This window comes from Aythya ferina (genome assembly GCF_964211825.1).
Source record: "Aythya ferina genome assembly, chromosome: 17".
Lineage (NCBI taxonomy): Eukaryota > Metazoa > Chordata > Aves > Anseriformes > Anatidae > Aythya > Aythya ferina.
The window spans coordinates 2,412,653-2,437,176 of NC_140316.1; the positions used below are offsets into that span (position 1 = coordinate 2,412,653).

Here is a 24,524-nt window from a genome sequence, read left to right on the forward strand (position 1 = left end):
GACTATATGCTCAGATCATCTGTCAATCTAATTTTGTTCATGTGACAAGAAGCTGCTCTCACAAAGCAAGAATACAAGAAACAGAACTGAAATAGAATTCCAAAACTGAAGTTAAAAAAGCCCACAAAACCAAAAAATACTGTTACAGCAACAAAGCTGGGCAGGGGGCAGGATGGGGGGAGTGGAAGTACTCTTGAAAATTTTCTGCATTGGTGTTTCACAGACATAGTTTTTTTCCTCCATTATCTGCCAAGGAGAAACACTTCAGAAGAGACATGGCAACTCACAGAAAGTAACAGCAAAGTCAAGCATTTTATTCACTGAATTGTTCTAATCTCTAAATCATGACCTACAGGTCTCTAGCTCTGATGCTGGCTTCACTGAAGACATAAAAGCAGAATTTACATGGTGAGCAAACATTGCAAGGACACGAAGAAATCTAGGCAGAGTTCTGAACTAATCTCTATCATTTGCCTTTGTTATTTGATGAGCTGAGATAACAGTTCTCTCTTTCAGCATAATGCTTAGTGCATTACAAAATATGAACTATTCTACTAAATGAAGGAGATAAGGTTTCAATAAATTAAATACATGATTGATTCAGGGGCCTGAAACAATTCAGAAAGAAACAGCTTTTCCCTTTATCTTAAATGTGTTTCACATAATACTGCCTGGGCTAGTAGATAGATTTAAATCCTCCCCAAACCATCAAACGGTGTGCAGAATGGTAACAGCCAAATAAATACTATCTTTAAGCTTGCACAGCACCTGTTTGCTGCAACTGTCTTGACCTACACAAGAATTTTATTGTTCTTGTGTGAAATTCTCAACACAGTTATGCAGCTGTGGTTTATTTACTCATTCATTTACTTTTAGGAAAAGATAAGAGAGGAGACATTTTGTTTTCTTAGCTCCTTCATCATTCTCTAAGAAAAAAAGTAATCAAATTCCTCTCTTTGCTAGAAATACAGTATTGACTTTTGAGCATTGCAGAATGTGGTTACAGTGCTTTACAGTCACTTCATAAAACTTAACATAATCAAGATGCTTTTTCAATGTATTCCTTTTACTTGACCTGTCTCTTGGAATCCTTCATATCTAGATTCATGGAAAGAAAAGAGATCCTCCAGATATAATATGTATCCAGAGCAGATACAATATGGTGATTACGGGACTCACCAGGGATTATTTCACTCCAAAAGTTTATTTGGATTACCAAATTGACAGAATAGGTTATTTCATTTCTACAGGATTTCTAGGATGGCAGAAGGGTGTGTTTAATAACCCTTTGGCACTCCAGAAAAATCTAGGAGGCATCCATTATTCAGTCAGCCAGCCTATAAAAATTACATGACTTTTAACACACTTTTTAATTGCTTTTAATTATTAACATTTGCATTGCTCTCAAAATGACAAGGTATCCCAGCTGGAGACATAGTTAAATTTTTAATAACACTGAAAAGCACAGCAACAAATCTCAGTCTATGGAATTCAAACATACACATTATATGTATGTATGTCTATATATACTATTCCATATAAAATTATGTATTTTCTCTCTCTAGCTATAAAACAAAAATATAAAAACATACGTATTTTTACATGCATGTATCCTTAATGAAATCTCACATTCATGCTGTTCAGAAGGTAAAAAAGAGATTAAGCTCAGAAGGCTTTTAGGCACCACAGACTTGAACAAAAATGATTTCACAGACCTGTAAAAAGCCAATATATCTTACCATATCTGTAATTAGTGGACTTTTGTCAGCCAGGAGAATGATGCTACTAGAATGAGGCTACTAGAGATCAGTGGTATAACAAGCTTGTTCACTATCATTTCATAGTTCTAATGGAAAACACTCATTACAAAAAAAAAAACACCTCTCATGAAGTAAACACATTTTATTCATGTACAAAGCCAGCTATCAATAACTTGTTCCATTTAAAAGCTTTTCTCTCAAAATAATTAGTTTGTTTTAGTTTTACTACTCCCTCAAATGCCAAATACCTTGCAATTCTACAATCTTTAACTGGAACTGTAAATCATTAAATACAACATATTGTCCAGGAGAGATAAGCTGTACCTATGTTCTCTCCTCATCTCTCTGAGGCTTTCTCTTAGGACTTTTCCCTTACTTGCATTTTAACTTACCCAATTTTATATGCTAGACATTCAAATTAATCCTACTTTTGTTTTGTGTTTATGAACTATATTAACCTTCGAAATGAAAGGTGGGTTAAGTACAACAGCAATATGTTTTATGGAACCATGGTTCTTTTTCTTATGATGATTTTTGCTGGAAAGCTGAAATCTTCCTTGTGGTGTCACTACCAAGTATCTTCCATGTTGTATGACCTCCTCATTTCAGATAACTTCTATAGTCATGCTTGTTGTCAAAACTTCCAAATGTGTGTTTTCAAAAACTCAGTTCTGCCTGCAGTTTTAGCCACAAGAGTACACGAGCCACAACACTGCTATGGCTAGTGCCATTAGGTTGCCAAGAGACACCTTGAATATAATTCACATTGACACACAGCTAAAGACAGCCAGCCAGTAATGCTGTTTAAACATCCCCACAAGCATTGCCAAATTTGCAAAGTATACAATAGTTTTTACAGAGAAATAATAATAATTAAAAAAATCTCTTATGAATACATTTTTGTCAGCTTTCTTCATCTCATACTTACACCCCACTTCATAGCCTTGGTTTACATTTCAGAATCTGACAGGAGCAGGGCTTAAACCCCTAAACCACATTACAATTATTAATTAATGGCTCCCACTTGTTTGCCAGCTCCAGAAAGCAGAAGGATAGATAAAAAATATATTTACAGCAGAATTTAATTACCCATTTTCAAGCCACTGGCCTCCTGGCAAAAGTCTCCTGATGTAGTGCAGAACAGGACTCAGATTAAGAATTAATTTACTGTCAGCAATGATCTGCAATTTAATGGCTTAATCAAGTTTGCTATAAAATCGGTAGGGAGCTCTGGAGCCTAACATTGCCGCAGAGCCTGCTGTATCTAACGACAGGTTTCAGAGAGCCCTAATATAATCATCATCCAGCAAATCCAAGATCCCTCTCAATATATAATCAGGAACTCCACCTAGCAAGCTTACCACTCACATTACAAAGTTATAGTTCATGGATTTGAAGTTCAGTGCACATATTTGACTCTTTCCTCCTCTTACAGCTAAATCTCCAAGAGAAACTGTGCTTGTATGAATACCAAGATTAACATGTAAATACAGGCCAGCATGTGACTAGTACATTTTGTTTCATCTTTTCAAACCATAGTGCAAATATAGAAAATGGTTAATAAAAATAAATGTTTTTACACAGAGACGCTTCTTTTAACTCTATTCATAATTCTCCTCACACTGGGCAATATGACTACAGAGTTCTTTCTATAAAAGCACAGCTGAAAATGGAAACAAGAGATTAGGACCTTGAAAATCACAGTTAAGACAAAATTAGCTATGAACTGAGCTTTTTTTTGTTTTGTTTTTGTTTTGTTTTGTTAGAATTTTGAGATTTAAAAGATCTTAATCATCTTTAAAAATAAAAATAAATCCACGTTTTCTGCTAGAACCCAATTGCAGAAATAATAAAATTCTAAGTGCTGAAATTGAAAATGTTATGCCAGAAGTAGTGGCATAAAAACCATTCTCTTGAGCTTTCAAGGCCAGATTTTAATGATCTCAGAGGTTCTAACCTTTCCAAAAATAAGAATAAGCTTCTCACATTGAGTGTTTAGCTAGGCTTAAATATTCCAAATTCTCTGCAAATCTTTGGTTGCCAGAATCTCCTGGGAGAAACTCCTAGAAGTGCTTTGAACACCCTACCATCACACCCACTTCTTTTTCCCTAAGATTATGAAACATTGTCATGTCTCCCATTCTGTCACCCATCCATATTTACTTCACACCTGACACAATGCTACTAGTACATCCAAATGCTTCTTTGCAGAACTGAAGTCTGTTGTTTGTTGTTATTGTTTTTAAAGAACCCCAAAGCTTCTCTCCCTCATCTATTCTCAAAACAGAATACTAAAAAATACCGCTAAAGAAGAGTAAGAACAGTACATGGAACAATGTTCTGTATATTGAATTTAAGAAATATGGACACAAGTTCTGGTTCTTAATTCAAAAGGGTAAATTACAATAGCTGTTTCCATGCATAAAGCATAAAAATGAACCTAGATATTTTCAGAATTGCATTGACATGACCATTATGCAGCCCTACACCTTCATCAAAAACTGACACATGCACATATGCTGGAAGAGTGCATTCTGTCTTTACTGTTAAAGGAAACTCATGGGTTAAAAATGATGACATTCATAAGTGAAGACCTAGTACAACTCTAAAAAATACTAAGCTTATCTTCATTGAGTTCCTTGTGTCAATAAACAACTTGGCTAACAGCAAGTTCATGTACTTAGGCTAACTAATATGCCGTTGTCAAAATCTGAGCTTGACCAAAGGTGAGGACAATCAGAATGATATTGTCATTTTCAATTAACAAATAAACAAACAAACAAAAACCCACACCAAATTAAAACAAATGAACAAACAACAACAATACAACCAAAATGCATAGACATGGTGAACTACATGAAAAACACAATAATGTGGGTTAGGTGTTTGAGAAGCGATTGTATACAACAGGTGAGCTGAAGAGATAAATAATGCATAGGGCATCTCAATTAAAAAAAAAAAAAAAAAAAAAAAGCTGAATTTTTAAACCATAGCTTGTCCTTCCTAATAATTCTTATAATAGCTATTTCTCAGCTCAGTTTACATACAGTGTATAAACCAATACTAAGTCCTATAATGTGCCTGTCTAGCATACCACAGCATGGAATCAGACATCCAGAAAAGTTTCATTAAGTGTTAAAAAAGTGTATAAAAGTTCATTAAGTAAGACTACATGCATTCTTGAAGGAGAAGTTGTGAGAAAATTACCATGTCTGTATCCTAATGAAAAAGTATAATTAGGTTTTATTTGTAAGACTAAGGTTTAATCCTCAAGCCTTGCCTCCACTCCATGGATTTACCAGCTAAGGATGATTTCCTTAACATCTGTATATATCACTGGACTTCTGATACATCATTTTGTTAATAAATGCTTTGCTCCCATATATTCTCCAGGGAGTGCTCTATAACACTGCTTTATTTAGTTATCTGTAAGATGTGTTTCTCACACCATGAAAACTTCTTCAGAAGCGATAAAACTTCGCTTTTCTTACTTGAGTTCAAGAGGGTTCCTGCATATACTGTTTTAAATTTTATAGGTCATGCGTTACAAGGTTATCTTATTCCAAACTGTTCAAATAAATGAACTGCAAAAAAATATGGCATTTAATCTTAACTTCAAGCATGGGCCTGCCTCCAAATATGGCTGAGAATGTAATTGTTAAACTTTTCAGGAGCTTAAATATGTGTGCACTTCCTCAGAAAAGCAGGATGCACCATGCTGGATTTCCTTTCAGCCGGAGAGAGTAGTAGCCGTAACACTTTGCTTTGTAAATTCAGAACTGAATTTTCTTTCTCTGCAATCACTTTTAAACTTATACCATGGATTCCCTCTAAGCAGCTGCAGAGGGCTAGCTACTAAGAGCAGGCAATGGCAAAGCCCGCCCCCATCTCAAGTGGGAAGCTAGGCTGCACACCATCAAAATGCCAAAGGCACAAAATAGCATGCTCGTCCCAATTTCTTCATGTTATTTTGGTATACTTATAAAAAACAACAACACATAACTCATTAATTATAACCTTTCAACAGTGTTTTCCTTTCCCCCAAACTGTTAAAATTTAGTAAAACTGCAACCGCACTACTGATAAAACTATTTTTAGCCTTTCATATGCAGAGAATGTTAGGAAGAGTCTCATCTATTAATGCAAATTTATTTAAACAGTCAGTGCAGGAAACTTTAAAATATGCTAATTGCTGCTTCTTTGGACTCTAGTCTCAAATGTCTGCTGATGTCTACCTATCACATAGAGACTAAGCAAAGGGAACACTACCTATTGACACTAAGTTTAAACATTCACATCTCTATAAAGTGACAGCCAAATATATTTTTATTGCCACATTTATATACCTTACAAATTTTCACATTCAACATCCTTTTAATATTAATGCTCCTGTTTCCTGGTATCAGAGCTGAATTGCCAGTGTGTTATAAATGGAAATGCTTTTGATAATCACATGCAGTGTTTTTCTTTTTACAGTGATTCAGTACTGATGTAAAGAGGCCAGACTGATGGCCCTGCAGATTGGAGTTCCCTGCTAATCCACACAGAAAACAAGGCACTGTCAGGGCAGGAGCTAGGCCAACTTCCTTACAGTACATCTCCATTTAAATCCATAAGAGAGAAACAAAAAAAACCATACGTATCACATCTATAAGTCATAGTCTGACTTTCCCTGCTCATGTCCTTGGCCTTGCTTCTTATGTAAACTAGTAGAGAAAGTAATCAAAGAAAATGATGCATTTCTGGGACTGGCCTGCTGCCCATGAACTGCTTCATAGCAAAAACAAATGTAAGTTCAGCATTACACATCACTCTAAGGCCAGGATGTGCATCTTCAGTGTGTAGTTAAATGAATACATTGATTTTATCTTATAAAGAACTGAGGTAATGTTACTAGGTTTTAGTTGGTACTCCTCCTCTGAAAGCAAGTGTTTTTCATTTGTCATGTGTCCCATCAGAAATGACACAGATTTCCTGAAGAGGTTCACTAAGATCAGACCTAATTTACCCAAGAGGGATGCATAACTGTCAGCTTCATCATTAATATTTATTAAGATTCATATATAATTTATTAGCAATGTGGCCAAAACATTGGAAATTTTCATTTTGGCATTTACTCATTTAACCTACAATATAGAGCAGCAAACCAGTGTCACATCTGAAAGACCAGGCATAGATATTTGTACAAACAACCAGTACTTCCTAATCAGTAAAATTTAACCAGGAATTTAAAGAACAAAGGCCCTTTTTTTAATGACACACAAATAAGCTAGCAACTAGAGAAGAATATGCTAGCACAGAAATTAATAAACGGACAAAACCCCAGGATTTTGAAATAGCAAAGTTAGCCCTGACAGAATACTTGAGTAGAATTACATGCCTAGTCATACAACTACATGAACACAACAGAGTGATGGGGCCAGAAATGTGCTTCATTGTGCGATGATAACTGCAAGTCTAATAGCTTCCTCAGACACCCTCTTCCCATTTTGCAAGTACAATCCTGCCTGCCTATCAGGAATCCGGGAACTGTTAGTAAAAAGATACTGGGTTATCCTGCTCTTAATGGATATTCAATTATATAGCTGTTTTCTTATCTAAATGAAAAAATATCTTAAATAATACTAGCCTTGGATTTTTGGAGGAGATGGAAATTAATTTCCCATTGAAATTAATTCCCTAGTCTTCTTTGGAAGACTGGCCTGTGCCTAGAATTGCATTTTATCTTCTGTCAACTGAAATTATACAGTTGGTAGGGGCAGAGCACATTTCATGTTTGTATTCATTTTTTATACAGGTTAAGATTTTTATTAATTTATTTATTTATGGAATTAGTTGAATATATAGTTATATATATGATCTGCACATCATCGTGGCAAATATACAAAACACACCATCTATTGCTACAGAAGGAAACAATTCAAACAAGTTTCAAAACACATTCACTAGTGGTCTTAATGTAATGAGCTTTGCTGTGAATCATATTCTGTTCCTTTATGACGTTTAACATTTTATGAATTCTTAACAGCCACACAGAGAAAGAGTTAAATTTTTTTTTTCATATTTTCCTTGCTCAAACGAGTAGTCTCCATTACATGCTTGAGACCATGCATTTACACCAAGATGCTTTTGGCTCTGTATGAGCATATTTTTAAAATGTATTGCTAATTATTTCTATACCTCATTATCTCCTTGCTATGTTGAGCACGACTCATTTCTCTTGTCCACCCACTGCCTCTCAGGTAACAATGAATTAATGGGTTGAACATATCTGAAACTATTACTTTTTAAAGAAAGAAAAAGCTTAACCAGTACATCAACTTTGCAGTGAAATTCTTATAGGCGCTTATATTGCAACATCCCGTCTCCAAAATACAGAAAATCACACGTCAAGATTTCTTCAAGAGCAATACAGGTACTTTACAGACAGCTTTGTGCATGTGGAAAGAGTATGACAGAATATCCCAAGCAATGCCTGCTTCAAAACAGGTGTGGGTTTGTTTGGTTCTTTGTTTTAACCAATGTAGTTAATCTCTTCCACTGCCCGTCCCCCCCCCCCCCCCCGTCCCTCCCCCCCCCCCAAGAATAAAATAAGATGGTGCACCACTACATGTACATATTCCCCAATGAGACATGAGACAGGAGATGAAATGTGGGCATTTATACAGAGGATCCTGCTGAATGTTATTCAACCTGCTCACAGTCCAGCACAGAGATGATGGTGAGTGCCTCTCTCCCAATGTGGCAGTAGAAGTTAAGGCTGACGGCACACCTCCACACTTGTTAGCATGTCTTTACACAGATTATATACAGTTAGAACATATTTACACAGATCAGCTAGAGCCATACATACAAGGAGAGCCCTGTTCTGCAAAATCTAACACTTGCAAAGTACTTTCTGAGCTGTGACATCAGCATAATTGTTTGTGCCAATTATTTACAGCAGTAAATAACTAAAGCATTGCATATACTTTCACATGTCTCTGACAAAATAGCATTATTGCACACTGCCAGTGTGCACAGAAAGTTTTCAATTGTCTGAAGACACTTATACACTCAATGAATTAGAAACAGACATGAAAGGCTTCTTTGGCAGGTGGAATCACAACAGCTGCTTCAAGTCATAGATGCAGTCACAAAGACATTTAACCAGGACAAAGTTTCTCTGCCTTTAGTAAACCCATCATGTCCAGTTCCCAAATTCAATCTCTTCACAGTTCTTCATACTGAAAAACAAACTTGTGCTATCTCCCAGTATAAAGAAAATATTCCAAGTTGCAGGAACACTTGCTGGAGTACTAAGTGGAGTACTACAGCACTTTCAGTTTTAACTTCAGCTTAATTTACTGTAAGAATAAAAAATTCTGGGACTGTAGTTTGTAGTTATGTAGTCACTTTTGATCTCAACATAAACATAACTTGCCCTGTCAATTTTAAATCAACATTTTCAGTAAAGCACCTTTTGTATTTGGGATCTGTACTAAGATCTTCAAATGTAGATGCAAGTACAGAATGGGTGCATATGAAATATGCCTAACTGTGAAGTACAGGTTGAGACTGGAATTTACAAACTTTAGCACTAATACTAATATGATAACACTAATATGATCTCGTTCACACAGCTCAGTTTTTCTGGTATGTTTGATGAAAGAAGAAAGCCCAGAAATACAGTTTTATATATATTCTTGACATTAAATACACTTTTCCCCAAATATGCCTTGTATCTCTGATGTATACCACCAAGCCATGGACTCATCATAGACTAATATCCATATTCAGAAAGATTTAATTTAGAATATCTTTCTCCCAGCTGTGCTGTCTTTCCAAAGTGCTACAAACTTTATACAGCATTGATGTTAACTCTGGATTTTTGATCCAACATTTCTGGTGGTTTTTAGCTAGTGAAAAGCAAACCTGGCAGCTTCAAGGAGCCTTCTTGCTTCCCATCTAATCACTAGTACTTTCCCAGAACACAAATTGAAAAGTTTGTTCAAATCACGATCTATTCCACATGTATATGCTATTAGAGAGCAATTCAATTATTCATACAAATAAAGCTGTATCTTCCTTGCACTATTACTAGTATGTGGTTTACATTTAAGGCTTTTATTTTTTTAATATCACTTGAATACTTTGTCTTCCAATTATTTACTGAACAAGAAGCCTTGCAAATGAAGCTACTACAAAATTCTGCAGTTTGATTCATTAAGACACAAGTTAATTAAATCATGTTCTCTCCTCAGATGTACTATTTTTTTTTTTTTTAAAGATGATTAAACAAGAGGTAAATGTAATTACGACAGGAAGAAGTATAAGCAAAAAATTTCATCTTAGGCATTTCAGAAAAATGAAGTAATAAATCACCTTGCTCCATATGCCTTTTGTTTTGCTGTCACTGATAAAGCATTCAGATTCTTTAGTTTTCTTGTGAGATACAAGTATTACATCTGTTAAGGCAATTTAGAAGGATGCTGGGACTGTGACAATGGGCAGTACATTTAGGAGAAAGATAACATATACCTAGACTTACACAGATGTTGTCTTTTCAGACAGCATTGAGCATTCAGATTTAAAAAGATATCTATACACTGACTCATGAATTTACATTCCATGCTTAGAAAATAATTGTTCTAGGGTAAACTGAACCTTTGAATGTTTTCAAAGTTGGTTGTTTGCTGGATGCATTTAAATGACAGAATACAAAATGAAAAAAGAAAAATCATGCCCTTAAAGCACTACCTGAGAATCTGAAAATCTGCGCTCAGTTCCTGACTCTTTCCTTGTGCTTTCTTTAGACATTAATTGGCTCATTTGTTCTGGTCCTGACAGAGAAGTAGGGATAAGAACATTTCATTTCTCTTGTATGTTTAGACTGGATTCACTGCATCCATTACACTCAGATCATGTTGAGATATCTCCTAAATCTGTAGTCATGAAAACCAAAAGTCTACTTTTTAAACTGAGAACCTGATTATGAGCATATCACATACACTACAGGCCATTAGAAGGCCTTACGTGTGAATTTTATGATGTAACAGGATTAATGGAAGTATTCATTAGAGAAACAACTATAGACCTATAGTACTTGAAAAATACAAGGTGTGTTTTGTTTTGTTTTGTTTTTCCAGAATCATAGCAAGACAGCATTGCATCCACCAATAAGCAAGACTGCCCTGAGTTCGATAAAGGCCTGTCTCTCCTCTGCTCCCCTTTTGAACATATGAGCAGGACCCCTCTCCCCAGAGCTTTCTTAAAAGCTGCCATCATGCACATAATCCAGGCATCAACCACAGCATCAGTGTTTGAGTGTACCTGCTCCTACCTGGTGCCCTTCCTGACCTACCCTGATGATGGCTCTTATTAGTCCACCACAAAGGAAAAGATGGAAACTCAGTTACAAGAATGTTTTTAATAGAAGGTCATATTTGAGTCAACAATCTTTTTAAACTGAGGTACGAGGAATACTATGTTCTAGGAAAGCAAGTCTCACAGTCTGGGGCTTTAAATGCCTTTTCCTGATTTCATTCATTCACGAACATGACAAGCTGCTTGAACACTGATTAGAAATAATGTTTTTTAAAACCACATTAAGATCTATTTTTTGTTCTCTTCACAGCCTGAAGATAGGAAAGACTTCTATTATACTATCACTGTATCAACAAAATCATAACCAAATTTACATTTGCAGAGGAAATCGTTAATCTAGAAAATATCATCATAAATGGAAAGTTATATAACTAATTTAACTGATACGAAGAAAGATATTAATGATGGAATGGTAAATGAAAATAAACTCTTAAAATAGCTCATAGGCACTCCCAGTGCCATATAAAAATGCTCAGAAGAGACCCCAAATTATAAAAATTTAAATTCATCATGTTTAACTGCAGCTTCCATCAAAATCCATCTACGGCACTTGACCATGAATATTAGTGTTCTCATTGCTAAAACAAACAAACCAACCAACCCATACATACAGGGCACAGGAATGACAAGTAACCTTAAAAATTTCCAGGCAGCTAGGCTGAGCTGAAGTATCATATTAGAAGCATTCACAATTTTTATTATTGCATTAATACCCAACCTCATTACTCTGCCATCATTAAGAGACTACAAACCACCTTTGGAAAGCAAGAAATGCTCAAAATATTTATGAATTCAAAAAAATTTATGTTTTTATTTCAGCCCAGTTTTTGCTTAGTATGATACACATCTAGTACTGACCTCAGTGAACAACTGAGCAAATTTTTCAGAAGCATAGCAGTTTCCTGCTCTAGTAAAGAGGTAAAAAGGCTTACATGGCATGCAGCATGTAGTTCAGAGAAAACTACATATTGCAAAAGACTAAAGCAATTACAATTTTTCCACCATGAACATGTGCTAAAGGGTGATATTGCAACAAACTGATGTTGTTATGGAAACTCTGCTGACTTGTTGCTACTATGGTGAAATTGGCATTGTACTTGCACTAATATCCTTTTTATCAGCCATAGTTCAAAATTCAGAGCACTTTAATTTACAATCAGGGAGCTGCACGTCATTCACTGCAGCTGCAGGCAGTGTCAAATGCTGCTGTTGCCTGGTAACTCACAGGTAACTGGTGCAAGTCTGTTATATTTATATACGCAGAAAGCTAATGACAGAAGACGAAGGGAACATTTGTCTGTAGATAAAAAATTTGGCCTCTATTTACTAAAATACAGGATTTTCTTCTAGCAGTGAAGCCACTGCTTAAACTTACAGTACCAGAATGAAGAACTGCACTTATTTCTTCTGAAAATATTTTTGGTATAAATAACTACCATTTATGGTTCCTGATATAGCTGCAGCAAATCATTAAAAAAGTGAATAAAAGTGAACACAAGTTAAAATTAGCCCTCAAAATATTGTAACTACACTATGAAAGAAACCTTAATATATTTTTTTTAGGAAATCCTAATCCTGGCATCAGGGTATCTAGTGCTCTCACTATCCACACTACGATAACTCAAAGGACACAATGTTTTAAAAAAGAGGCTGGTTTTAAGCATCCAGCGTTTACCCTTTATCCAGAAGGCTGCAAACTGCAGTGTCCATTTAGATTTCTTGTGTTGCCTCTAAATATTGACAAACCGAAGCAGCAAGAGTAGATTTAAGTGGGCTCAAAGACAGTCTATTTTGGACTGAAATGAGCTGCTGAGAAACCATTTCTCTATTCTATTCTGCAGACCCTAATCCAAGCCACTGCTTTCTGTTCTACAACACAGCTTTATGCTTCCTGAAAGCATGAGTTATTGGTGTGACTGAAATTAACAGCAGAATTCCCACTAATTGCAGTGGTATCCAGTTTTTTGCTCAAGCTGGTCTTTTGTAAGTGCATTGGGTCTGGGTCTACAAATAACCACCTAATTTTTCAAATGCCTTCTGTTTGTAGAACTACATGTGCTGTTAAAAGATTGACTTCAATTTTTAGTGAAATGAAAGGCAGAAGTGCCTTTCACCAAACCTTAATATTCAGCTCATACCACAGCTATGTAATTATTCTTTTCAGAAGCAGAGACGCAAAGATGGTATTAACAGCTGTTCAAAATATCACATTTATGCACTTTTCTCTTGTCATATTAAATATAATTACTTCTGATGCAATCAAACTCATATCCTTCAAATGGATAAATCCACCACCAAATTTAGAACTGCAAACTTCAAATATCAGGCTCTTAGAGCAAAGCTTCAAGCCTTTACCTTCAGTTGAGTGAGATAAAATGTAAGAAGGTGAGAACATTAGGTTTAAAAATGGTATCCTTTTTTGAACTTTCTTTAAATTATTGTGTTATTTAGTAGTTGCAAAGTCCTTTGGAGATGAGTACATCTATATATGAATAACATAACTCAGTCACCAAGAGCTGTGGTTCAAGTAACTGACTAGTATGTATGCTCCTCAGAACTCATCATCATTAGAAAATAAATCATAGTATCTTATTTTTTGTAACACCTGTCAGTCCTGAAAGGTCTGAAGGACTCATAGTCTGGACACAACCTCTCAGCAAATTGTCCTGGTGTTTGCCCAACCTTGTTTAAAGAATGTTTTCCTTAGATCTAATAAGAATTTCCCTCGCTGCAGGCTGTGTTTATTGCCTCTTCTGCTTTCACTGTGTATCTCCACAAAGAGGTTGGTTCCATATTCTCTGTAGTCACCCATTACATTTTTAGAAAAGTAATAAACTCACTACATCATCCCTGAACACATGGCCCTCTAGTTTTGGGCAAAACATGCCCGAGCCAATCATTACTTATATACCACTCAAAGAAGCACCATCATACTAAACATACTTGCTGAGATAAAGACTCAAGACTAATAAAATCATCTCTATCTTGGGGAAGAATTCAGAGCAATTGTTGCCAATGCTGGGACATAAAGATCTAGAGATCTAGGGAACACATTTCAATTTTGATGTTCTGCTTTGTAAACTGAATTTTAAGGCATATAGTTGGCTTATCACTGGAGAATAATGTTATTATATCTCATTTGAAAAGGATATTTAAAAAAAAATAAATCCATATGCATTAGGTTGAGAAACAAAGCCCTTAAGTATATACCTTAATGGAAGTTTTGGAACTTTCAGTTTACTCTGTTCCAAGTAATTCCAAGCTCAAACGGAAATGATGTAAACTATGCAAGTTCATCTTGAACTAGTAGGTCTAAACACATTTCTGATGCTTTACTCTTGATAAAGAAAGAGTAAGTTTTTACTGCTGTTTTTTTTTTTTTTTAGCTGTTAGAAAAAAGCAAAGCTCTAACAGACAACAGAAAGATGTTTTCTTTCCAAATCACAAAGTTTCAACATTTCTTTACATTCAGAAACAACTGTTCTCCTTCCACTTGTACTAATCAATAAACAAAGTTATTGTAGAGATCTAAATTTACCAACAGTTTTTGTTACACTACATTGTTATTGAATTGAGTGTCAGTTGTGGTTTTTTGTCAGCATTTCCAAAGTGATGGATAAAACAAAGTACCTCCGATTCTAGAAGTTCAAATAGGATTCTTATGTGTCTGCGTTAGTGTTAGCATGCACTATTAAGTGCTAGGATTTTTTTCTGCAGCCAGTAGCATGAGCACCAAACACCTGGCATTGCTCACTCCCCCTAGGCATGCCACACTTCTCAACTGTGCCATTACAACTGTTTCTGCAGCTGCAGAGGGAACTGCATGAGGCACTGATCTGTGCTAAAAATAATGCTGTGTTGGGCAGGGGGGAGAAGTAGCTTGATTAAGCATGCACTTCTGTGAAAAGAACAACTGTGAAATTATGGCTTAGCTATCTCAGGCAACTCACAAGTTTTTAGATGATAACCCTGTACACAATAGGTCTCCTCTACTCACAGAGCTGCACTTACTGCTGAAAATTGACTACAAAATTCAATTCAAGACAACTAGTTCAATGCATTTCCTCCAAAAATTTCAGAAAGCGTGTGTTCTTCACAATATTTTTTTTCACTACCATCAACAAACAAACAAAAACAGAAAATAATCACACTCTATAGTTTTACATTCTGAAAAGAAGCAAACTCCTTCATGTAATAAAAGCAAAAGTAGATAAAACAGCTATTAATTATAGAAAATAAAACATTGTGTTCCATCTAAAACTCTGATTTTAAAAAGAAACAGAGATTTATCCCTTTGTGTACTCAAAGGTCTTTGTACTTATGTACTAGTATTTTATCTAAAAGGAAGAATTCAAATCACCTAATTTGAGCCACATTTCACTCTTCTCTGGAAATTTTCTTCAGGTACACTAACATTATCCTACAGTTACTATATTTAAAGAACTCCTGCTATTGTTTGTTTGTTTTTGTTTGCTTGTTTGTTTGTTTGTTTTTTAACTGCAAAAGGGAGCTTGAAAATTAGAACACCTGCAAACATATAGAAATCTGACAAGAAAAATCTAGTAACATTAGGAATCAAGTGTCAGGATGTTTACAACAAAGCAGATTGGAGTGTTCTGATCACAACCACATAAAGCATTGAATCCTGCAATTTTGTATCCATGTAACCAGAACAAAATATTGCAATTCCTATTCATATCACATTTTTATTTGTTCAACTCTCCTTTCATACTTAAAATTATGTCCCAAGTACCTACTTATATTATCTAAATACAGATCTACAATATTTTAAGAAAGCAATACGGAATTTACTGCTGTAATGATGGTGAGGCTAAACCCTCCTTCTCCCAAATGCCCCCCTCAAAATAAACCAACCCTGATGTTAGTGCTCATGGAAGGAGGCTGGGGAGAAAAAGAGAGAAAACTCACTAAGAACTGCCAGTGATGATACTCTTGATTTAATGTGGTGACATCAGACTTGGAAATCTGTGTCTCTTCTAAAAACTGGACCTGATCAAATGTTTTCTGTGATGTTGCAGGCTGCAGGCATGATGGATCATTTCCAAACTGTGTAGAATAAAACAAAACAAATCAAGTGACCAGCTTGTTTAAACTGCATTTGTACTAGCTGACTAGCGCTTACTTTTCTTACAACACAGTGTTTCGTTAACATATTTTTCATCATATGTTCCCCTGAAAGCTGCTTGAAAGTGATGATTAAATATACATTACAGACAACAGAAGCCAAATGAAACTAATAAAGTCAGGCTTGCTGAATAAACATTTTGTCAGGGCAGGCAACAAGACTGAAGTCCAACATAAGCCTTCAAAATAAACCTTACATAGCATCCCTTGCAGGAAATAGATTTCAGAGGGTAAAACTAAAAATTCAGTTTCAATGTCTTCTCTGTAAAACATAGGGGTATAGAACTAAGCAGAAAAAGTCCCACCAATATTTACCGTTAGAGTATGCAACTTTGTCAGAATCTCTTTTTGTATTTACAACCAAGTTCAATCAAAGCTTGTACAAAAGTACCCATGAAAGCCTGTGTTGTTTCGCTTGTTTGTTTCTTTTGGTTAGCTCACTTACACAATGCACAGTGCTCCCAAAAGAGGGATCTTTAGGGTTGATATTTCAAAGCTTTATGGAGTCAGCAATAACAACATTCTCAAATTCCTTTTTCAGACAGGTTTGGGAATAACCACCTCAAATACACTGTTTTCAAGGAAATATAATTTGAAGTGGCACATATTTCTGAGGAACCTTAAAAGATCCTGAGTTTGGGGTAGTTCAGAAATACTTAATCCTTTGCCTAGCATTGTTGTTGCCAACAATCAAACTACCACTTGCAAAATGACTGTATAAGACCATAAATTATTGAGATGGACTGAACCTAAAGTCACTGAAACCAATGGAAAAACTCCCAGAGATCTTTGAGTAAGATCCTAATACGTTTATAATTTAGATTCATAACCCCAAATAAGATCAAACAAAGTGGTTCCACTCTCAAGCAAAATTAGCTTTCTCTCCTAACACCAGAATTCAAATAAATTTTAATACTATCTACAACCAGCAAGAATCATAGCATTTTATTTTGTTTCCTCAGAAAAGTTTTAAAAATAAATATATTTTAAAAGTAATATAACAGTATCAGTACTGCAGCAATTTCAAATGAATTACTTTGATGCAAAGTCTACCGTGAAATGCAATTATTTTTTTCTACCTGATGCCAGAAGAAGTCGGTCCGTTAAATATCTGAATATACCACTGCTGACTACATACCTGCATGACCGTCCACTTCATGGACAGTAACACATAGATAGGCTGTAACTGTTTCATAAGGATCATAAAGATCACGTGCAGATTTGTTAAGATATATGTAAATATATTATGAGACCTGGCTTACAAGACTATAAATCAAGCGGTAGAATGATTTGTGTGCAAGGATACCAAATATGTACAAGAAAGAAATTGTTCTTGCAGTATGGTTAAATCCCCTCTAAAATTTCAATTCGATAGAGTACTTCCAAAAGATGCACAATGTCAAATATTTGAGCACTACATCTGGACAGTAGATTTAAAGGCCTATTCACAAGCCATCCCTTGAATTGAAACATGTACAGCACATTACTCATCACATACATACATTAGAAAGGCTGACTATTCAACACTATTAAGTGCACTGATTAAATGAACAGATGAAATATAAATGTAGGTTTTTTTTATTATTTTTTTTTTTAACATTTTTCTCACTAATATGATGAAATAAAGCTGAAGCACACTTAGATGCTCATTTGCTCTACACTTTTGTATTGCATTTTGTTACTAAGCTGGGATTCTAATCTGTTCAGAGAGTACCTGTTTTTTTTAATGAAATTTCCAGGCAGGACACAATTAAAATTTAAAAATAAAAAATAATTAAAAATAGAAAAAGACTCTGTATAGCTACAGCACATCCATAAGTACTTAATAACACAGAGATTAAGTATTTTTTTCTGACTATTCACTGCCCCATATAAACACTACTCTCAGCAAAAGGGAGTCATGGTTTTAAATCATTTAAGTGTTTCACAGAGGTCAGTGTTTCCAATCCATTTGATTTTTTTTCTGTCCACAACTGAAAAGATTTACTAATCCGAAGTCCTCAGCACCCTGTTTGACCTTTCAATAACTGTCTTCTTAATAAACTTTGCCATGGCACATCTGATAGAATTTAATTTAAACTTTATTTAGTATTTTTTTTTTAATTGGAAGATACCACAAGTTGATACCAGTACCAGACACGCTCCTAAAGAAAACAGACACTGTTTTTGCAGTTAATTTCTGTAAGAACTGACTCTGTCCTCACTTTGCAACTCTGAACCACATGCTCTACCTTTACATCCCTCTTTCTCAGTATTCAGTCAAAATAACTGTGTGCAAAGGTGTCAGAACTCTCAAAGAACAGTTTTAGAAATAAATGCTGTTTCAACCACAGTTGCAAAGCAGTAGGGTACATTTCCATAAAATTTTATTTGGGTTGCATTTCAAAAACTAGAAATTAAAATAATCCAAGTTGAAAGATCTGCTGATTAAGTTCAGCAAATCAAATTCATACAAGCCCCATCCTTGCAGAGATAGCTTCATTTCAAGTTACACAGTGAGATCAGGAAATAATTTCAGAAATGCTCAAATACAGCCCACACAGCGTAACGTGCCTGGGATCAAGCACATTGCACTGTGCAATCTACAAGGGAGACATAATAACAGCTTCTCGCCACCCTGCAAATAGTGCCTAGCCCTTGCAAACTATCCAGTTACCAATTCCCACCTCTGAATGGCCAACAGTTACACCTTTCATCTTGCAATTGCTGTATTTTCACATAAGCATCTCTGTGCTTCTTTATTATGCCCAGGAAGTTTCCTTGTGAGCATTTGCCAAAGCTTTCCAACTGTCCTCCTTAAAATACTCAGAGGAATCACTCCTCTTGTTACAGGTATGTAGCATAACTGTCTCTGGAGTCTGAATTCATGCTGAAAACCATAATGTAACAGAGAAAACCATAATGTAACATCCTGCAAGCAGACTCATTGGCCTCAGTAGATGATAAGCATAAATAAGTGCTTTGAATATTTTTAAAAGTCTTATTCTTCACTAAGACCAAAATCTAAATGTATCTTTGGATAGGTCCCCTCCACATGAGAAATGGGAAGGCATATGAATTGCATCATCTAGGCACAAGCTAAATATCAAAGGTTATTGTCTAACAGATTGTTCTGAGTTTATGATACATACTTCCACTCATACCCCCACAATTCTATCTATGTTTAAATGTCTTTACTTACATAATGTCTAATGTCTTCATCAGCACCAATCTAATTCTGACGGCAAGTTCAAGGCTGTACTTCCAGGGCATGGGAAATCATACTGAAAAGCACTCATCCTTACATTTCTGTTAGGCTTGGGCCTGGAAGCACAGGATCTTTCATTTATTCATGAGTTTCCTGAGAAGAACTAGTGGTTGCTTTGTGTCAGCTGAATAGGATCGTAATTCAATCTTCACTGGAACTTGTTTATCTGAATGACTCATTTAGGTGCAAGCTGACTGCTAAAGAACTCTGTTTTATAACAAGAGTATTTTGTTAAGGGAGGAAGTGTTTTGAGAAGTCACTTTACGTGGTTTAAGAGTTTATCAAAGTTTGCTTTTGAGAGATCGCATTATTTCTCAAAAACATAACCAAATGAAGTGAGGCACAGTCACACCTGCCAGTAATAGAACGCTGCAAGGATTGCATCACTGGGTAGTAGCATACTGTATGGGCACCCACCTCGAAGATGCAAGCTCACAGCTGCATGAACCCTAGAACGAATTTGTCTTCCAACATTTCCTATCCTTTATTGCGCTCATTTAAAAACCTCTTCTTGGTTATGTTTTTGTAGCTTATCTTTTTCCAAGTATTCCAGGGATCTTAACTAAGTTAATCATCTTCCTCACACCATCTCTATGCAAAACCTTTCACTTATATTTGCTCATGAAATAATCTAAAGGGGATTAAGTGTATAAGATTTATTATTGCCTATTAACTGAAAGCAGACATTGTCATAAGCAACAGTTCTGAAGCTGTAACAGTTTAGAATGAGTAGTTCCCAAAATGGAGTAAGAGCCAAAAGCAATGGGTGACTCAAATAAACTACATTGGCATATCCAACTTCAACATTGCTTAGTTACTATACTACTTCAAAATACAGTGTTATAAATTATTGATATAAAAAGGCGCAGCACAAAGTGAATTTTTATCACAGTGTGTTGGAGATTTAATTCTTTATCAGCAAGAAGCAATTGTCAGCAAAAGGTAGCTGTCTAAGTCTGAACACCGATGTTCTAAGAAGCATCTCTACAGTCATGCCTTCTTTAAAGTTTCCTTAAAACTGTATGTCGTGTTGGAGTCTACAACACTATTTAATGCAGATTACAACATCCAATGTATTTTATGACAGCTAACCCAGTTCTGCTTGGTGAGTTATAAGTACTTTACCAAATTTGAAGACAATATAGCTATGAAACCAAATTACATTATTATTCCTTATTTGATGGGGTTGTGAAACAGTGTTTCAAAACTTAATTGGAAAGGTGATGTCAACTTGTCTCATACTTTGTAGTCCCTAACTATACATTAAGAATAATACAGCAATCACCTTTGATCTTACATTGCAAATGACAGTGCATTGTGATTGACAAATCAGTAGCCATGTTACGTGTTAGACAGGAGTGTTCAATCAACACAGGATGCAAAGCATCAACAACTATGAAGTTATCAATCTGCTGAACTAGTTCTTAAATGTTGTATTTGTACTGTAAGACATTTTAATAAACCCTTCACAAAACATATTTCAATCTTTTGTCTTAAATTTAAAGGATTACCCCCAACTTGCCTCTACTTCTAGTACATGAACTTTCTCTTCTGCCTCCATCAGAGAAATAATCAATTAAAAAAAAAACAAACAAAAAAACCCGCAGTATTACAATGTACTAATGCATCTAATGCACTGCATGTAGGTCTTTGCATGCGTGCAGATAAAAATATATCACAGAATCACAGAATTTCTAGGTTGGAAGAGACCTCAAGATCATCGAGTCCAACCTCTGACCTAACACTAACAGTCCCCACTAAACCATATCGCTAAGCTCTACATCTAAACGTCTTTTAAAGACTTCCAGGGATGGTGACTCCACCACTTCCCTGGGCAGCCTGTTCCAATGTCTAACAACCCTTTCGGTAAGGAAGTTCTTCCTAACATCCAACCTAAAACTCCCCTGGCGCAACTTTAGCCCATTCCCCCTCTACCTGTCACCAGGCACGTGGGAGAACAGACCAACCCCCACCTCGCTACAGCCTCCTTTAAGGTATCTGTAGAGAGCAACAAGGTCACCCCTGAGCCTCCTTTTCTCCAGGCTGAACAAGCCCAGCTCCCTCAGCTGCTTCTCGTAGGACTTGTTCTCCAGACCCCTCACCAGCTTCGTCGCCCTTCTCTGGACTCTCTCGAGCACCTCCATGTCCTTCTTGTAGCGAGGGACCCAAAACTGAACACAGTACTCGAGGTGCGGCCTCACCAGAGCCGAGTACAGGGGGACAATCACCTCCCTAGCCCTGCTGGTCACACTGCTTCTTATACAAGCCAGGATGCTGTTGGCCTTCTTGGCCACCTGAGCACACACTGCTGGCTATCAGCCGACTATCCACCAATACTCCCAGGTCCTTCTCTGCCTGGCAGCTCTCCAACCATTCCTCTCCCAGCCTGTAGCTCTGCTTGGGGTTATTGCGCCCCAGGTGCAGGACCCGGCACTTGGCCTTGTTGAACTTCATGCAGTTGACCTCAGCCCATCGGTGCAGCCTATCCAGATCCTCCTGCAGAGCCTTCCTACCCTCAAGCAGATCGACACACAAACCTAACTTGGTGTCATCTGCGAACTTACTGAGGGTGCACTCAATGCCCTCGTCCAGATCATCGATGAAGATATTAAAGAGGACCGGCCCCAGCACTGAGCCCTGGGGAATGCCACTAGTGACTGGCCTCCAACTGGATTTGACTCCATTTACCACGACTCTTTGGGCCCAGCTATCCAGCCAGTTTCTAACCCAACTAAGCGTGCGCCAGTCCAAGCCAAGAGCAGCCAGTTTCTTGAGGAGAATGCTGTGGGAGACGGTGTCAAAAGCCTTGCTGAAGTCAAGGTAGACCACAGCCACAGCCTTTCCCTCATCCACCCAGCGCGTCGCTTTGTCATAGAAGGAGATCAGGTTCGTCAAGCAGGACCTGCCTTTTATAAACCCATGCTGACTGGGCCTGATCGCCTGCTTGCCCTGCAAGTGCTGCGTGATGACTCTCAAGATAATCTGCTCCATGAGCTTCCCTGGCACTGAGGTCAAACTGACAGGCCTGTAGTTTCCCGGGTCTGCCCTCCGGCCCTTCTTGTAGATGGGCGTCACGTTTGCTAGCCACCAGTCAACTGGGACCTCTCCTAATATGCCAAGGGAGACAATGTATTTAATTAATTACCAATTTTCAGAACCAGACCAGATCCAGACTGAAGTTGATGGAATAACATACTTCTCCTACTAGCTCATACAGCTGTCACGGGTCTTATGGAACGACATGGTATTTATGTCTATTTATAGGTTGGACTCGATGATCTTGAGGTCTCTTCCAACCTAGAAATTCTGTGATTCTGTGTGATTTTCACTTGGGTGAAAAGAAAACTGTTTTCATGTAAAGTTTCTTACTAAGACGTAGTTCACTTTGTCCTTGACTGAAATGCAGTTCAATGACCATTGCTGATGTAAAACCAGGGGTTCTTGCAAAACACCAGGAAACACAGAACTGAAGCTTATGGCCAGTGAAACCAAAAATAGACTGCAGTCAGCCAACACAATTTGAAATTACCGCGGTTTGATTTGATGAAGGTCTGCATACTAAGTATGACGAATTACTATTCTGACATTGAAATTAACAAAACATTATGTGCAAAAAGTCACCTTTGTGAGCACAAAAAATAAATGCTAGGGTACTTCATCTTACCTGAAAGATATCATGGCTACTTCCAGAATATCCCAATAGTTCCACCTAGGTCTAGAACAAAGCACTGATCCAAAACCGAAGTCCAAGGAAATATTAAATGCTATAATTTTCTCAGCACAACTGTCTGCAGCTTCTGGGTGTGTTTCCTTTGTTTCCTACCCTGTCACTGGCCTATTCCTGGCCATGTGTAGTTTAGAAGGTCTGACAGGGTCATGGGGCAGTAATTTGGCTGCAGGCAACCACCTTTCTAAATTACACACATCAACCCATGCTGTACTCTTTGTACAGTCTTGCCACCAAAAAAGAACATCCTCCATGTGTTTTGCATGTTTTTTAACCCTTTCAATGAAAAATCAAAAAGAAAGCAAACAAAAAAAACTTATTACAACTCTTCATTATCACCAAGCCTTATCCAAATCAGCTGATCTACATGGCCACTGACACAGGAATACAACGGAAGTTAACTTTAAATGATATATACAGTAACAGGGGAGAGACAGAAGAAGAGGTAGTAAGCTTTCTACAACATCAAAAGGCTTTTAAAATATTGCTACCTCCAAAGAAGGAAGCCCTGAGGAATTACAAAAAATAACTGCCTGAGGAAGAAAAAAAAAATTATCATTTGTGAAATTATTACTACCCTTTAAGAAGATACTTGCTATTACTCAATGGACTCAATAAGCAAAACAGCATTGCATTTAATTTTTGAAGTTATTCCCACAACATTGCAGACTGAATTTCTCTACTCTAAATGAGTTTTGCTCATCTGTTGCATTGTGCCCCTGACCTTGCACTCTAAGACCTGGACTTGGCTGCAAGAGATGAGGGGATGTATTCTGTCAGATTAGAATACAGGGGGGAAACATAATGCAGGTGATCCAATAATTTTTGCATAGGTTTGCATTTACAATGGCAGTGTAAAGCTCACTAAAAACATGGAGCTGTCATGGAGAAATCTGAGTTGGGGAGAAGGAGAGATGAAGTGTTTGCCTGAGAAAGTCACGACTACTTTAAAATAACAGAACCTCTGTATCAGTGTGATGTTCTGATGTTTCTGTCAGAAACAATGAACATATACATATATATACACACACATATATATATTTACTTTTGTATTCTTGCAATTCTTTCCTTTTTTTTTTTTTTTTTTAATTTTTATTTCAGCTCAAAGGTGAAAGTGAGCTAACAGGTAAGTGTTCATTTGAACATGAAAATAAAATTTTGAAAGGTGCTACACTAATGATCTTAGAAATGGTCCACATACCAGGTTTGGCACCAGCAGTCCTCACAAAACATCTCAAATGCCATCCAGAAAATCTAACTCTTAAAATCCATTCAAACC

General features: G+C 36.6%; 1 protein-coding gene across 10 annotated transcripts in view; it reads right to left on the reverse strand.

Moving 5' to 3' along the window:
- RIMBP2 (RIMS binding protein 2) overlaps positions 1-24,524 on the reverse strand; it is a 146,876-nt gene that overhangs the window by 89,605 nt on the left and 32,747 nt on the right. For 2 of the 10 annotated variants that reach the window (XM_084491643.1, XM_084491650.1), the window contains exon 1: positions 16,056-16,181. The exons of 6 other annotated variants lie outside the window; for them this stretch is intronic. The gene's annotated coding sequence lies outside the window, so the exon portion shown is untranslated. Of the gene's footprint in view, positions 1-2,849; positions 2,899-16,055; positions 16,182-24,524 lie in introns of those variants that run through there. 2 more of the 10 variants (XM_084491649.1, XM_084491652.1) reach the window with 2 other exon arrangements.